Source organism: Tachyglossus aculeatus, chromosome 1 (assembly GCF_015852505.1).
Source record: "Tachyglossus aculeatus isolate mTacAcu1 chromosome 1, mTacAcu1.pri, whole genome shotgun sequence".
NCBI lineage: Eukaryota > Metazoa > Chordata > Mammalia > Monotremata > Tachyglossidae > Tachyglossus > Tachyglossus aculeatus.
In genome coordinates this window covers 36,893,309-36,911,731 of record NC_052066.1, presented here as the reverse complement: position 1 = coordinate 36,911,731, position 18,423 = coordinate 36,893,309, and positions in this window count along the sequence as shown.

Genomic DNA, 18,423 nt, shown 5'->3' with positions numbered 1-18,423 from the left:
TAGCTTCAGCAATCCAAATTGATTTCAAATATTGGAGCTTTAGTAATTATTTTTCACTAATGCTATTCTTCATAAACATGGTCTTCAGGGATTACTAGAATTAAAAATAAAGTCACCAGTCAATTATATTTATTGAGCACTTAGCGTGTGCTGAGTACCACAATGGGAGATTCATTCCGGGCCCTTAAAGAGTTTACTTCTGGTATTGCTCATAAGAGTTCAGTTCATTTTTTCCTTATTGTTTTTAATATTAACTTTGGGATATCATCTCAGAATCAAATGAGAGCAAAAGGTTCCATTTTACTGCTTCGTGATTTTGGAAGAGATGTTTGCTCCAGACTCTCTAGCCATATTCCACAGTTATTAAAACAGTCTTCCAATAATAAAAATAATAATAATAATAATAATAATAATGGCCTTTGTTATGCACTTACCACGTGCAAAGCACTGTTCTAAGCACTGGGGTGATACAAGGTGATCATGTTGTGGGGCTCACGGTCTTAATCCCCATTTTACAGATGAGGTAACTGAGGCTCAGAGAAGTTAAGTGACTTGCCCAAGGTCACACAGAAGACATGTAGAGAAGCAGCATGGCTCAGTGAAAAGAGCATAGGCTTTGGAGTCAGCGATCAGGGGTTCAAATCCTGGCTCCGCCAATTGTCAGCTATGTGACTTTGGACAAGTCACGTAACTTCTCTGTGCCTCAGTTACCTCATCTGTAAAATGGGGATTAAGATTGTGAGCCCCCCATGGGACAACCTGATCACCTTGCACCCTCCCCAGGGCTTAGAACAGTGCTTTGCACATAGTAAGCACTTAATAAATGCCATTATTATTATTATTATTATTATTATTATTATTATTATTATGTGGGGGATCCAGGATTAGAACCCATGACCTCTAACTCCCAAGCCCATGCTCTTTCCACTGAGCCACACTGCTTCTACAATCTATTTCTCATTTCAGATAGTGCTTTTTTTGTGATACTTCATATTAGCACTGCCCACGTTTTCCTGATAATACATTGCCTCTACCCTGGTAAAGACATGAGTAATCACCATAATTTCATATACGTAGTTTGAATGAGCTACAAAATTTTGAAATCTCATTGCACCTGATTTTAATACCTTCTGCAACCTTGTTCATAATACTAAGGGTTTGAATGATCCTACTCAGCATATGCCTGGTGAAATGATGGTTACAAAAGGTTGTACTAATTAGAAATTAAGGTTTTGAGAACCATCTGTCTAAAACAGTTTTCTGTTTTACACTTGCAACTCCTATGAGTATTCTGTAAAACACAAAAACATTACTGTTCAAATAAAATAATTCTTCCCCAGAATCATCATCATCATCAATCGTATTTATTGAGCGCTTACTATGTGCAGAGCACTGTACTAAGCGCTTGGGAAGTACAAATTGGCAACATATAGAGACAGTCCCTACCCAACATTGGGCTCACAGTCTAAAAGTCACTTCCAGAATAGTAAACTCACTTGCTTAGAGAAGCAGCATGGCGTAGTGGAAAGAGCACTGGCCTGGAAATCAGAAGGTCGTGGGTTCTAATTCCAGCTCCTCCACGTCTGCTGTGTGACCCTGGGGAAGTCACTTCACCTCTCTGTGCCTCGCCCAACTCTTGCGTAAAATGACGATTGAGATTGTGAGCCCCACGTGGGACAACGCCTGTGTCCAACCTGATTTACTTGTACCCACCCCATTGCTTTATCCGGTAAGTGCTTAACAAATACCATTCTTCTTGTTATTGTTATTAGCTATGCAGTTAAAGGATTAGGGCTTCTGTTCTGATTTATTGCCCAGGTTTAACAGAAACACTGTCTAAAGAAGGTAGATCCGGACTTGCCTCCAAGCTCCGGTAGGAATACGACCGTCAGTGTACAGATGAGGCAACGCGAACCACCATCGTGGTAATCAGGCTTTCAGTTCTGAAGTGTTCCCGATGAACGTACCAGAAGTGGTAAGTCGGAGGCTTGTTCGTCATCTGATGGGAGAGTCCATCAAGTAGATAGGACAGAGGTAGTAAGTCACTGCAAGTTATAAGAATTCTACACATATTTTGACTTTGACTAGTAGGATTGCCAGTGTTCTGATAACGGCCCTGAGAAAAATTAGCACTGAAGTGTGTATGTCAGCGTGCACTCTAATATACAGGTTCGCATGAGCGCTTCAACAATGTAATAATAATAATGATGGCATTTGTGAAGCACTTACTATGTGCAAAGCACTGTTCTAAGCGCTGGGGGGATACAAGATGATCAAGTTGTCCCACGTAGGACTCACAGTCCCAATCCCCATTTTACAGATGAGGTAACTGAGGCTCAGAGATGTTAAGTGACTTGCCCAAGGTCACACAGCAGACATGTGGCAGAGCCAGGATTTGAACCCATGACCTCTGACTCCAAAGCTCATGCTTTTTCCACTGAGCCACGCTGCTTCGATCATGTAGAGGTAGAGGAGGAGTGGGTTGGAGTTGAGGAACTCTCCTGACTCGGGGCCTCAAATGACTCCTTGCTTGCACTGAGCTGGGCAAGAAGTCGCTCAAAGCTTCCAGTGACCAGAGTGGTTGGGAAAGTTTACTAACTGGGGAAATCGGTATAAATGATCTCTTCTTGTCTTTTATTACTGAATCCAAATTACTTAGTAAATTCAAATATAGCCTAATAAAGGGCAAGCCATATTATCAAGAAATATAAACAAGAATTGATTATGCTAGAGAGAGGAAAAGAAAGAAATCCCAAGGGAGATAAAATGGAAAAATAAATATTACAGATCTAAGTTTTTCATAATTTTATTTGTTGAGTTTCACTGGGGCTTAGTTCTTACGTTTCCTCCATTAGTGAATAAGCTCCAGTAACTCTAAAAGTATGCAAAATATATGAATAAGTAAAATAAGTTACAGCAGGTGAAATGAGGCACCTTATCAATTCCACCTATTTATGGGTAAACTATCACCCCAGAATTAAGATGATCACTAGTTCTACTTTGAAAGTTAGCTTTATTCCATAGCATATGTTATAAAGTATAAAACGTTGATCCCTCCAAGAATTGCAATGTCAATAAATTTTGCATATGATAGTCTCTGACACAAGCTTTCCTGTGGGCAAAAATGATTTCAGATTTGTGAAAGCTATTTTTGCATTTACCAAGAAGGTCACATTGGAAACTTTCATAAAAATTTTAAGTCAATATGTAGGTTTCCATGTTTAATTTATTTTTGTCTCCTGCTCTTCTGCTTAATGCTAGGTCTTAAACCTCTCATGCTGCTGTGAAAAACAAGATCGAATGAGTTAGCAGATAGAGAATAAGAATGAAAATTTGAGTTTCAAGATTTGTAAAAATGGTGATAGCACACAACTAATACACTGAGCCGTATTATCATTTTTGAAGACAAGAACATCTTAGAACTTTAGACTACTGATGTAATTATGTATGCAAATTGCACCGATTTCTATTCACGTTTAATGAAGTCGATATAATTATATATATTTTTAAATAGAGTTGAGTCTCTAGAACTGAGAAATTAAAATTTGCAAATTCTTAGATTAGTTTTTGGATGAGGCTGTTAAACGTCAACTAAGCATAGCCCTAAGTACATACCTAGAAAGAAAATATCTCTCAAATGTGGCCCTTAGGACAACGTGGCTTCCTACACTGCAATGTTCCGGCTATGCTGGAGATTACGACAGACAGGAAATCTTGACCCCTTGTCCAATTGGAAACCCAGCAGTCAAGCAGAGAGTAGCTCCAATGAAGAGGAGCTCATTAAAAACAGATGACTAATTGGAAATATGGAGGCTTTTTTTAGTTTTTTTTTTAATGTTTTTAACGTTTTTTTATCAGGCAAAAGCTCCTCATTCTCGGCTTCAAGGCTGTCCATCACCTCGCCCCCTCCTACCTCACCTCCCTTCTTTCCTTCTCCAGCCCAGCCCACACCCTCCACTCCTCTGCCACCGCTGACCTCCTCACCGTGCCTCGTTCTTGCCTGTCCCACCGTCGACCCCCGGCCCATGTCCTCCCCCTGACCTGGAATGCCCTCCCTCCGCACATCTGCCAAGCTAGCTCTCTTCCTCCCTTCAAAGCCCTACTGAGAGCTCACCTCCTCCAGGAGGCCTTCCCAGACTGAGCTCCCTCCTTCCTCTCCCCCTCCTCCCCCTCCCCATCCTCCTTTCAAGCGCTTAGTACAGTCCTCTGCACACAGTAAGCACAAAAAAAAATGATTGAATGAATGAATCCTCCCACCTTACCTCCTTCCCCTCCCCACAGCACCTGTATGTATGTATTTATATTTGTACATATTTATTACTCTATTTATTTATTTTACTCGTACCTATTTCTTCTATCTATATTATTTTGTTAATATGTTTTGTTTTGTTCTCTGTCTCCCCCTTCTAGACTGTGAGCCCGCTGTTGGGTAGGGACCATGTTACCAACTTGTAATAATAATTATAATGATGGCATTTATTAAGCGCTTACTATGTGCAAAGCACTGTTCAAAGCGCTGGGGAGGTTACAAGGTGATCAGGTTGTCCCACGTGGGGCTCACAGTCTTAATCCCCATTTTGCAGATGGGGTAACTGAGGCACAGTGAAGTTAAGTGACTTGCCCAAAGCCACACAGCTGACAATTGGTGGAGCTGGGATTTTCACCCATGACCTCTGACTCCAAAGCCCGTGCTCTTTCCACTGAGCCATGCTGCTTTCCCAAGCGCTTAGTACTGTGCTCTGCACGCAGTAAGCACTCAATAAACATGATTGAATGAATGAATGAATAATGATATTTGCTAAGAGCTTGCTATGTGTCAGGCACTGTTATAAGCACTGGGGTAGATACAAGCTAATCAGCTTGGACACAGTCCATGTCCCAAATGGGGCTCACAGTCTTACAGATAAGGTCACTCAGGCACAGAGAAGTTAAGTGGCTTGTCCAAGGTCACACAGCAAAGTGGCAGAATCAGGAGCAGAATCCAAGTCCATGCTCTTTATTGCTTCTCACATCCCTCAAACCCAAGAATGTTCGCCCAAATCAGAACAGGAAATATCCCGAAAGGAGTTAGAAGAACACTTGGAGAGAGAGGCTGAAACTAATATAAGGTTCTTCAAATTTATCAGAATTAGAAATCTAATTCAGTTGGACCACTTGGTAATGATGGTGTACAAGGTACATCCATGGCCGAAGATGAGATGCTCAGTGGATTCTCGAACTTGGTATTCACTGAAGTAGTTGATAACATAGCTCAATTACATCCATCTTCACCATGGGACATACTATACTATGTATACTATGTATACTACTATGTATACTATACTCACTAATGATAAGGTATACTGCTCCTTAGATCTTGGGGATACAGGCTTCTTAAAATGAGGGAATATGCATGGGAGAAAGGATCAAATACCCCGATGCAAAGGAAGCTGTCTGTCAGCTCCATATGTATTGCCTATTATCCTCAATGGGGTCAGCAAGGCAACCCATCCGCTCTCCATAAAAGATTGTTCCTCCCTCTGCCAGGCACATTTTAATTAGGAAATTCAAAGCATGCTCAATGTGGAATTAACCTTAGTCCTTTTTATTCTGGATTTTCTGAGTCATATTGCAAGGAAGGCCAGTAGCATTCCCTGTAACAAACACGTTTTATTTAAATCATCCGTATACCACTTAAATGGAAAAATCAATACACAGAATGTGTAAGATACTTAGGCACTAAATACTGTTACTAGGGAAAATTTGATCCAAAGATACGTGTTTGCAATCCAATTACACATTGATTTAGTGTAGTGAAACAATTTTAAATAGCTCTTTTATAAGGAAATCCTGCCCTTTATGTTTTTCACCTCTCTGTACCTGGAACAAGAAAAAAAAGTTTCTTCTTTCTCATTCATCCATTCAATTGTATTTATTGAGCACTTACTGTGTGCAGAGCACTGTACTAAGCGCTTGGGAAGTACAAGATGGCAACATATAGAGATGGTCTGTACCCAACAACAGACTTACAGTCCCAAAGCAGTCTCAAAAAAAGCAGTCGTTTTGTGTCGTGTATTCATTTTTCTTTCAAAAATGAATATAACTAGAAATTCTTAAAACTAGATTTTTATTTTTTGTGATAGTTGTTAATCACTTACTATGTGCCAGGCACTGTTTTAAGGTCTGGGGTAGATGCATGTTAAATAGATCAGACACAGTCCATGTGGCTTTCAGTCTTAATCCCCATTTTACAGATGAGGTAACTGGGGCACAGAGAAGTGAAGTGACTTGCCCATGGTCACACAGCGGACATTTGGTGGACTGGGGATTAAAATGCAGGTCCTTCTGGCTTCCAGGCCTGTGCTCTATCCACTAGACCATGCTGCTACTCTGGTTGAAACCAGCCTCCGGCTTGAAACCACACCACAAGACCTTAATATTCCCGGCCGCCACCACTGCTAGGAGCCTGCTACTTTATCACAAAAACAAGCAGCAGCAACAAGCAGAGAAGCAGCGTGGCTCAGTGGAAAGGTCCCGGGCTTGGGGGTCACAGGTCATGGGTTCAAATCAATCAATCAATCAATCGGTTGTACTTATTGAGCACTTACTGTGTGCAGAGCACTGTACTAAGCTCTTGGGAAGTACTAGTTGGCAACGTATAGAGACGGTCCCTACCCAACAGTGGGATCACAGTCTAGAAGTCAAATCCCGACTCTGACGCTTGTCAGATGTGCGGCTTTGGACAAGTCACTTAACTTCTCTGTGCCTCACTTACCTCATCTGTAAAATGGGGTTTAAGACTGTGAACCCCACGTGGGACAACCTAATCACCTTGTATCCTCCCTAGTACTTAGAACAGTGCTTTGCACATGGTAAGTGCTTAACAAATGCCATCATCATTATTATTATTAAAAACTAAACTTGACTCAGAAGTTCCTCCCTACCTCCTCTCTCCCAACACTGCCAGGGAGCCACCAGACTGGAATTTACAGCCTACTTCCAAGTGTGTTAATCCAGATAATAATAACAATGGTATTTGTTAAGCGCTTACTATGTGCAAAGCACCCTTCTAAGTGCTGGGGGGATACAAGGTGATCAGGTTGTCCCACGTGGGGCTCACAGTCTTAATCCCCATTTTACAGATGAGGGAACTGAGGCCCAGAGAAGTGAAGTGACTTGCCCAAAGTCACACAGCTGACAAGTGGCAGAGCTGGGATTTGAACCCATGACCTCTGACTCCAAAGCCCCTCCTCTTTGCATCCAGGACCATACTTTCATCTTTTAGAAAATCTGGAAGCCAAGGCCCCCAATCACTTAGCCATGGTTGGAAGAACACCAACACAGCATGATGCCCTTAGGAAACAAATAATTTGGGAAGGCCACACCTGGCTGTGACTGCTGAACTTCTAACCCCAAGGGCCACAACAATCTTCCTAATTTTTTCACTGTTTCAGATGCCTTTCATCCCCCACCCTGGCCCCAACCACTCTCTCATTCTTCCAGGCCATCACTTCAGAAGAGATCTCCAGCCTGCTTTCCAAATTTTCCACCTCTGACCCCATCCCTTCACCCCTTATAAAAACTCATGTGCCCATTCTCCTTCCCTACTTGACTGACATTTTCAAAATCCATTCTTGGATAGTTATTTCTCCTCTGTCTTTAAACACACCCTCATCTCCACTATCCTAGAAAGAATTTCCCGTCACCCCCGTACCATCCATTGCCCCACTCTCTCCTCCTATTCCTGCCCAAAACCATCAGATGTGCTGTACTGGAGATTCTTGGAATATGGGGCAAGGCATTTTTCAGTCATAAATTCATTGTATGAGTTTAAGTTGATTTATGAAAGTGTAAAGGTAGCTTAGCATTTTAATGAATGTTTTAGGTTAAACACCAACTGAATCAACATTATTAAATGTGGGAAAGTCATAAAATCTAATGAGGAATGTTGTTAATAAGGTGCCAAATTGGAAGAAAAAATCCTAATTTTCCATAGCTACACTTTCTTCTCCAAAGACTTCTCAATGGGATGCTTTAAATAGGGGCAATGCTTTGTGGGCTGGTTCTGCAATTTAACAAGCTACATAGTGTGACTATGCCACCCTCTTTTCTGTAACACCTCCCCAGCGCTTAGAACAGTGCTTGGCACATAGTAAGCGCTTAATAAATGCCATTATGATGATAACACAGGCATTGATACTGGTCAATAGCTTAAGTGTCATTTGTTTACATTCCACTTTTCAGGGCTGAGTTATTTTTTGATGCAATTGGAATTTGTTTATCTGTCCTACCATGTTTACAGACCCCAAAATTAATTCGTATAGTGAACCGCGTTCAAATCTTTTTTTCTCCTGCATTACCTAACTTGAAATGACACTGTCACAGTAAAAATCTACACTCAAACTTATCAGTTCTTCCGACTAAGAAGGCTTATCAAACTGAGGTAGCAATACTCAGCAGGAAGTATTCTCACCTCAAACTGGAAAGCAATCAGAATACTAAAAGCTAGTCTCAGCGGGAGAGAGATAGCTGCACTAAGTTGAGCATTACCTTGCTTTGCACTAGTTTTAGGATGAAATATAACCCATAATAGTGTTTTCAAAATACCAGAATACGGTATCTTTTTCCTCTGCATTTTCCACCACTTCTTTCTTCAGAAATGCCCTTTCATAGCTACACTTTCTTCTCCAAAGTCTTCTCAATGGGATGCTTTAAGTAGGGGCAATGCTTTGTGGGCTGGTTTTGCAACTAAACAAGCTACATAGTAGCTACACCCCCTTTTCTAACCCAGGCATTGATACTGGTCAATAGCTAAAGCATCATTAGTTTACATTCCATTTACATTACAGGGTTGAGTTATTGTTTTGATAGAGGTGATTCGATGCTTCTGTATTAAGTATTTATTAAGTATTCATTCATTCAGTCATATTTATTGAGTGCTTACAGTGTAAAGAGCACTGTACTAAGCACTTGCGAAGTACAAATCACCAACATATAGAGACGGTTCCTACCCAACAAGGGGCTCACAGTCTAGAAGGGGGAGCCAGACAAAAAAACAAAACAAGTAGACAGGTGCACAGGTATACAGAGCAATTATTATATATATTAAGTGCTAGGAAATAATATATCTCTCCTAGGAATTGATGCCTTAACGTGGCAGATGAGTTTGCATAAGCTGATGAAGCTTAGGGCTATGCCATATAGGGCTACCCACAGTGGAAAGGTCTACACTGAAGCATCAAAGTCGATTCACTTGTGCTGGGCAGCAGAGTCATGGGAAGGAGTCAAAAGCAGATGATAAAGTGATCGAAACAGTGATCAAAGACTATGGCAGAGACTTAGGTTTTTATAGAGAAGCAGCATAGCTCAGTGTAAAGAGCATGGGCTTTGGAGTCAGTGGTCATGGGTTCAAATCCCGGCTCTGCCAATTGTTAGCTATGTGACTTTGGGCTAGTCATTTAACTTCTCTGTGCCGCAGTTAGCTCATCAGTAAAATGGTGATGAAGACTGTGAGCCCCACATGGGACAACCTGATCACCTTGTAGCCTCCCCAGAGCTTAGAACAGTACTTTGCCAATAGTAAGCACTTAATAAATGCCATCATCACCATTACATGGAAGAAGGCAATGGTAAACCACTTCTATATGTTTATGAAGAAAACTCAACGGATACACATACCAGGATGACTTTATGACAGACTGAGCCCCTTTGTTCCTCTCCTCCTCCCCATCCCCCCCCCCCCACCGCCTTCCCCTCCCCACAGCACCTATATATATGTCTGTAGAGATTTGTTACTCTATTTATTTTACTTGTACATATTTACTATTCTATTTATTTTGTTGATAAGGTGCTTTGCTTTGAACAGTGATTTGCACATAGTAAGCACTTAACAAATACCACCATCATCATCATCATCAATAATGTGCATTTAGCTTTAATTATATTTGTTCTGACTACTTAACACCTGTCCACATGTTTTGTTTTGTTGTCTGACTCCCCCTTCTAGACTGTGAGCCCATTGTTGGGTAGGGACCATCTCTATATGTTGCCAACTTGTACTTCCCAAGCGCTTAGTACAGCGCTCTGCACACAGTAAGCGCTCAATAAATATGATTGAATGAAAGATGGGATGTTCTAAAGAAGGTGTGTCCATGGAGTCACTATGGGTCAGAAACTACTCGATGGCATTTGAAGAAAAAGAATATATAGATGGAAGTTAAACACGGTTCCTGGCCCTTCTGGGACTCACAATTTAAATGTCAAAGAAGGTGAGAGCCTTAATTGGCTATTCTCTTTGTTCTCTGGTGTGAGGCTGTAATCCCCAGTGGCACTTTCTATCCTTTCAATCCTTAACCACCCCCTGCCAGCAGTAGCTACATCCATTGGCTGGCAGCATCTTGAGTCCACAACTAACTTCAAGATTTAGTAGCCTGACAGTATAAATAAAAGGTTTTCACATTATCCTGGTGGAAATCACTTCCTATTAAGTGTAGATTCGCCAGGTAAGCCATCTTATTCCCCTTCTGCTCCAGTCCTCACAGGATCCCTGCTGCTCTCCAGGTCCTACCCCACAGCCATCAATATTACCTGTTTCCCAGCAGTGGGGCTGTACTTTTATGCCAGGCACAGAGTTAGGGCAATTGACGCACTTTTCAATGCTTCCCATCTCTCCTCCCAACTTCATCCAAGCCATATGAGAGGAGGTTTAGAGAATGTCTCACAGTTTAAGTGATATAAAGAATATAAATTCCCTCATCATGCTATTGCCTTATAAGTAGTACTTATTTCGTGTTTATTCTATGCAGACCACTGTACCGAATACTTGGGAGAGTAAAATAGGGTTAATAAATTATAAAATTAATAGATTGTAAAGTTAATAGATTGTTCCTTTGTATTGTACTTTCCCAAGTGTACCTCACATACTGTAAGTGCTCAGGAAACAGTGCTACTGCTGGCAGGGGTGTGGGGTATAGATTCATTCATTCATTCAATCAATCATATTTATTGAGTGCTTACTGTGTGCAGAGCACTGTACTAAGCGCTTGGGAAGTACAAGTTGGCAACATATAGAGACGGTCCCTACCCAACAGCGGGTTCACAGTCTAGAAGGGGGAGACAGACGACAAAACAAAACATATTAACAAAATAAAATGAATAGAATAAATGTGTACAAGTAAAATAGAGTAATAAATATGTACAAACATATATACAAATATACAGGTGCTGTGGGGAGGGGAAGGAGGTAAGGCGGGGGATGGGGAAGGGGAGGAGGGGGAGAGGAAGGAGGGGGCTCAGTCTGGGAAGGCCTCCTGGAGGAGGTGAGCTCTCAGTAGGGCTTTGATGGGAATGGAAAGTGCCTTGAGGTATTACTGTCACAGAAGGAAAGATCAAGAGAATGGCCTATTTAGGCTCTCAACCCCTATGAGTTCTGGAAAGAAGGGCCAAGGATCATTGATAGCAGAAGAAATAGAGTGAAAGATGTGTACATAAGTGCCATAGAGTGACATGAAATATTCAAGTAAGCTGGAAATGCTCAGAAATCTGTAGGATTAGCAGTAGCATGAGATGATAAAAGAATAATCAGGGAAGGTACTCTAGATGATACACAATGTCAGAGAGTCATTAAAGATGGGGAGAGCAGTGATCTGCCTGAGAGCTCATCTCCTCCAGGAGGCCTTCCCAGACTGAGCCCCCTCCTTTCTCGCCCCCCTTCCCCTCCCCACAGCACCTGTATATAGGTATATATGTTTGTACATATTTATTACTCTATTTATTTATTTATTTTATTTGTACATATTTATTCCATTTATTTCCTTTTGTTAATATGTTTTGTTGTCTGTCTCCCCCTTCTAGACTGTGAGCCTGCTGTTGGGTAGGGACCGTCTCTGTATGTTGCCAACTTGTACTTCCCAAGAACGTAGTACAGTGCTCTGCACACAGTAAGCACTCAATAAATATGATAGAATGAATGAATGAAGGGAGAGGAAGGGCATGAGCACGACGCCGGGAGAAAGAGATGAGAATGATGTTCAGTGAGTAGGTTATAGAGAAAAACAAAAAGAATGAGCAAGGGTGTAGTAGAAGAAGGATGTGGAAGAACCCTGCCATCTCCCTGACTTTCCCATCACTGTTGACGGCATTACCATCCTTCCCGTCTCACAAGCCCACAACCTTGGTGTCATCTTCTACTCCGCTCTCTCGTTCACCCCTCACATCCAAGCCGTCACCAAAACCTGCTGGTCTCACCTCTGCAACATCACCAAGAACTGCCCTTTCCTCTCCATCCAAACCACTACCCTGCTGGTTCAATCTCTCATCCTATCCCGACTGGATTACTGCATCAGCCTCCTCTCTGATCTCCCATCCTCCTGTCTCTTCCCACTTCAGTCTATGCTTCACGCCGCTGCCTGGATCATCTTTGTGCAGAAACACTCTGGGCAGGTTACTCCCCTCCTCAAAAATCTCCAGTGGCTACCAGTCAACCTATGTATCAGGAAAAAACTCCTCACCCTCGGCTTCAAGGGTCTCTATCACCTCTCCCCCTCCTACCTCACCTTCCTTCTCTCCTTCTACAGCCCAGCCCACATTCTCCGCTCCTCTGCTGCTAATCTCCTCACCGTACCTCGTTCTCGCCTGTCCCACCGTCGACCCCCGGCACACATCCTCCCCCTGGCCTGGAATGCCCTCCCTCCGCACATCCGCCAAGCTAGCTCTCTTCCTCCCTTCAAAGCCCTACTGAGAGCTCACCTCCTCCAGTAGACCTTCCCAGACTGAGCCCCCTCCTTCCTCTCCCCCTCCCCATCCCCCCCACCCTACCTCCTTCCCCTCCCCACAGCCCCTGTATATATGTTTGTACAGATTTATCAGTCTATTTATTTTACTTGTACATATTCACTATTCTATTTATTTTATTTTGTTAATATGTTTTGTTTTGTTGTCTGTGTCTCCCTTCTATACTGTGAGCCCGTTGTTGGGTAGGGACCGTCTCTATATGTTGCCAAGTTGTACTTCTCAAGTGCTTAGTACAGTGCTCTGCACACGGTAAGCACTCAATACATATGATTGAATAAATGAATGAATGAAAGAGGAAGAAGAGAATTGATTGAGCACTTTAAAGCCTTTTAGTTAGTATACTTGTTAAGTGCTATTTGTCAAGCAGTGTTCTACGTGCTGAGGTAGATACAAGTTGATCAGATTGAACACAGTCCCTGTACCACAGTTTAAGTAGGAAGGGAAACAAGTGTTCATTCTCCATTTTCCAGTTGAGGAAACTGAGGCAGAGAAGTTAAATGGCACAGCTGGGATTTAAACCCTGGACTTCTGACTCTTAGCCCCATGCTCTGTCCACAAGGCCATGTTGCACCTCACAATTTGCAAATGGAAAAGTCTACTTATGCAGTATTCAGTAATTTTAGAACCTTTCTTTCTCTCTCACATACCACCATCCCAAAGTTGAACACCTTATTCCAAGTTTTAGCCCAGAGAAAACAGATTGGATAAAGCTGTTACCTGCAACATTTAGTGAAGCATGAAATGTAGCAAACTTAAAGGCATGACATGAAAACACTAAATCATATGTCTTATTAATTGGAAACACAAACCCTCATGTTATTAGGCTCCTTTCTTTCAGATCTAAGATGGTATTTAGTAATTTGAAGTTTTACTTGTCTTTTTAGGAAAATAATTCCTTAAAAGAAAAGAGTGTGCATAGCTATCGTTGGCAGAAAAACCCCTTTCCAGGTTGACTCAGTGATTTTTCAGTTCAAAGAAGGATATTAGTTGCAACCTTGGGAAACCTCCATCACACTGGCATGCAAAACTACAATAAAATGATTGCTGAGGAAGAGAGTCCCAGTTAATAATAATGATGGCATTTATTAAGTGCTTACCATGTGCAAAACACTGTTCTAAGCACTGGGGTAGATACAAGGTAATCAAGCTGTCTCACGTGGGGCTCACAGATTTGATCCCCATTTTCCAAATGAGGTAACTGAGGCACAGAGAAGTTAAGTGACTTGCCCAAAGTCACACAGCTGACAAGTGGCGGAGCCGGGATTTGAACCCATGACCTCTGATTCCAAAGCCCGGGCTCTTTCTACTGAGCTACGCTGCTTCTCTGAAGCAGTTCTGAATGAAAACTCAACAGGGATGAAGCGAAGCACTCAATAAATCCGATTGAATGAATGAACGAACTTCAGTGGATTTTGGGTTCACAAATATTGCTAAAGGACTAGCAAAACAGATATAAAGCAGATCCAGGTCAGTTTGGATCAGGAGCTTCCGTGCTTCATGCAGAAAAGAAAAGGAGATTTGAGGAGAAAGGAGATGTGCGCAAAATGATGATTTAGAAAAATGTCCTGGACAGGAGAATGAAGTAGGGACTGGAGAGGGGAGAAATTGAAAGCAGGGAGGTCTCAGAGGAGAAGCACCATGACCTAGTGGATAGACCACAGGTCCGAGAGTCGGAAGAAACTGTGTTCTAATCCTGGCTCTTCCACTTGTCTCCTGTGTGACCTCGGGCAAGTCACATAATTTTTCTGTGCCTCAGTTTTCTCATCTGTGAAATGGGGATTAAGATGGTGAGTTCCAATGGGACAGGGACTGTGCCCAACCTAATTAGCTTGTGTCTACCCCAGCACTTAATACAGTGCCTACCACTTCCCAAGCTCTTAGTACAGTACTCTGCACACAGTAAGCACTCAATAAATACGATTGAATGAATGAATGAATGCCTCATAATAAGCCTTTAAAAATCATAAAAAATAAAGACTGATTAGTAGTTGAGGCAGAATATGACAAATGCGGGGACCAGTGTGGTGGCAGTTTGGATGTAGAGGAATGGAAAGGTTCTGCAGTTGCTGTGAGCAAGAATTGACAGGATTTAGTGACAGATTTTAATATGGGGTTTGAAATGGAGAGTCAAGGAGAATGCCAAGGTTATGGGCTTGAGAGATGGGGAGGATGATGGTACTGTCAAGTCTGATTAGCTAATGGGAAAATCAAAAGGATGCATAAAAAGTATTTTCTTTACAAACGGACAAAGTTTCTCTCCTGCAACCAAGCCAAAACCCCTAAGAGGCCAAATGCTTGAAACACTTACATATACATATTTTTGCAAATCGTTCTGTAGTCTAAAAGTCTGAATTAGGAACACGAATCGAAATGATTAAAAATTGAGCAGCTAGACCTAAAGGCCAGAGTCAATCCCTAAGCATTTATTTGCACATTACAGTCATGTCAGTTATATGACACCCTAGCAAAATATACAAGTTCGAAACCAACAAAATATCTCCACTGCAAAATGACACATACCATCCAGAAACTTCTGGAAGATAAAAGTTCTCAGAAAAAAAAATACAACCTAAGTGTTAATTGCTCTTCTGGGGCAACTAGGGTAACAGTTTTGGACATTATCTGGGCTACTTAGATCTTTATAGATGTCACAGCCCTGGATTGTGCCCTTATAAAACATGATTTCATGTGCACACCAAAGCAGAGTACCTCAGACCCCTAAATCCCTGCAGCCCTCACAGTCTTTTCCGGAACAATCCGGGATTCCTTTTGGGAAGTCATAATGATAGTATTGGTTAAGCACTTACTATGTGCCAAGCACTGTTCTAAGCACTAGGAGATACAAGGTAATCAGGTTGTCCCACGTGGGGCTCACAGTCTTAATACCCATTTTATGGATGAGGTAACTGAGGCACAGAGAAGTTAAGTGACTTGCCCAAAGTCACACAGCTGACAGGTGGCAGAGTGGGGATTAGAACCCATGACCTCTGACTCCCACTGTGGCTCAGTGGAAAGAGCACAGGCTTGGGAGTCAGAGGTTGTGGGTTCTAATTCTGCCCCACCAGTTGTCATCTGGGGATTAAGACTGTAAACCCCACGTGGGACAACTTGATGACCTTATGTCTACCCCAGTGCTTAGAATAGTGCTTGGCACATAGTAAGCACTTAACAAATACCATCATCTGTCAGGGAAGCAGCTTGTCTTAGTAGAAAGAGCATGAACTTGGGAGTCAGAGGTCGTGGGTTCTAATCGCTGCTCTGCCACTTGTCAGCTGTGTTACTTTCAGCAAGTCACTTAACTTCTCTGTGCCTCATCTGTAAAATGGGGATTGTGTGAGCCCCACGTGGGACAACCTGATTGCTTGGTATTTATCACAGTGCTTAGAACAGTGCTTGGCACCTAGTAAAATGCATAACAAATACTATCATTATTGTTATCATTGTTATTATCATTATAATGATCACTTTGTGGTGAGCAACAGTGACTCCATCTTATATTATTTGACCTCGGGAGCAACAAGGCCAAAGGATGATTTGGAGGAGAAAAGAGTGACTCCATCTTGTCATGTAGATCATTTGACCTCAGGAGTAACAAGGCCGAAGGAAGAATTGAAGGAGAAGCTGTATTATATTTCTGAGGAGTTTTGAGGATCTGAATTGTTGGAGAGGAACTGAATTGTTTTGCAGAAGGCTTGAGGAGCGGCTAAATTGACCTGCTGGGCAGGAAAAAGATTGCTGGATGAGGCTATACCCAATGGGGGAATAATCACCAGGGGTGAGGATGTCAATATCCCCCGATTTAAATAAAGACTTGGGGAAAACCACAGGGACTGGTAACTATTCGTGCTGTAATAATAATAATAATAATGATATTAATGGCATTTGCGCTTACTATGTGCAAAGAACCATTCTAAGTGCTGGGGAGGATACAAGGTGATCAGATTGTCCCACATTTGGCTCACAGTCTTTATCCTCATTTTACAGATGAGGTAACTGAGGCCCAGAGAAGCTCAGTGACTTGCCCAAGGTCACACAGCTGACAATTGGCGGAGCTGGGATTTAAACCCTTGACCTCTGACTCCAAAGCCCAGGCTCTTTCCATTGAGCCACGCTGCGTCTCACACTGTACTTTGTGTGTGTGTGTGTGTGTGTGCAAGAGTGTGCATATGCACCTAATCTCTGTTCAATATAAAATAAAGCTCTCTGCTGTAACAGTGGTGTTTGGTTTTACTTTTAGAACATGTAAAAAAAGTAAAGTAGAGAAGCAAAGTAGCTCAGTGGAAAGAGCCCGGGCTTTGGAGTCAGAGGTCACAGGTTTGATTGCTTGCTCTGCCAATTGTCAGCTGTGTGACTTTGTGCAAGTCACTTCTCTTCTCTGTGCCTCAGTTCCCTCATCTGTAAAATGTGGATTAAGACTGTGAGCTCCCCGTGGGACAACCTGGTGGCTGTGCAACCTCCCCAGTGCTTAGAACAGTGCTTTGCACATAGTAAGGGCTTAGTAAATGCCATTATTATTATTATTGTTATGTCATTTGAGTGCCGAAATTAAAAAGGGAGTCAAATCCCTGGTTAAGGGCTTGCAGGTCAGGCGCCTGATATTATTGGGGAGAAATCCCAGGGATGGGGCTCATTACACACTTGCCTTAGAGAAGCAGCGTGGCTCAGTGGAAAGAGCGCGGGCTTGGGAATCAGAGGTCATGAGTTCTAATCCTGGCTCCACCACTTATCATCTGTGTGACTTTGGTCAAGTCACTTAACACCTCTGTGCCTCAGTTACCTCATCTGTAAAATGGGGATTAAGACTGTGAGCCCCATGTGGGACAACTTGATTACCTTGTATCTCCCCCAGCGCTTAGAGCAGTGCTTGAAACACAGTAAGTGCTTAACAAATACCAAAATTATTATTATTTTAGAGAAGCAGCGTGGCTCAGTGGAAAGAGCACGGGCTTTGGAGTCAGAGGTCATGGGTTCAAATCCCGGCTCTACCAATTGTCAGCTGTGTGACTTTGGACAAGTCACTTAACTTCTCTGTGCCTCAGTTACCTTATCTGTAAAATGGGGATTAAGACTGTGAGCCCCGTGTGGGACAACTTGATTACCTTGTATCCCCCCCCAGCACTTAGTGCTTGGCACATAGTAAGTGCTTAACAAATACCATTATTATTATCATTATTATTATTATTATTAGTATTTGTGCTATGCTGGGCTAGTATGTGGAGGAAGGAAGGAGATGATGAAGGCTTCCAAGATGGTACTGCAGCTGATGGCCAAGACCACCTCACTCTGAACTATAGTTTTTCCTGAGAATGTTCTTCTGGGACCACTGATCTATCTGGACAGAGTTTCTTCTTTGGCTAGTCACCTCCTCTCACTCCTTCTGAAAACCCTGCACAGTGGGGTCCAAAGACTTCTCATACAAAACAGCATGCCTAGGTTATTTGGTAGAAGCCCCGTGCTGATTTTGATTAGCCATTTTGAAGAATTAATGAAAGGTTTGGAAGAGAACATAATTCCTTCAATTGCGCATAAATGGTGCTGTATAAATATCCTAATAGCTAGAGTACTCCTGTGATGCCCTTTTCTCTTAAAGCATCAACGAACCATAACCACACATAAAACTGTAACAACGGAGGAGGAAAAAAGTAGATCATA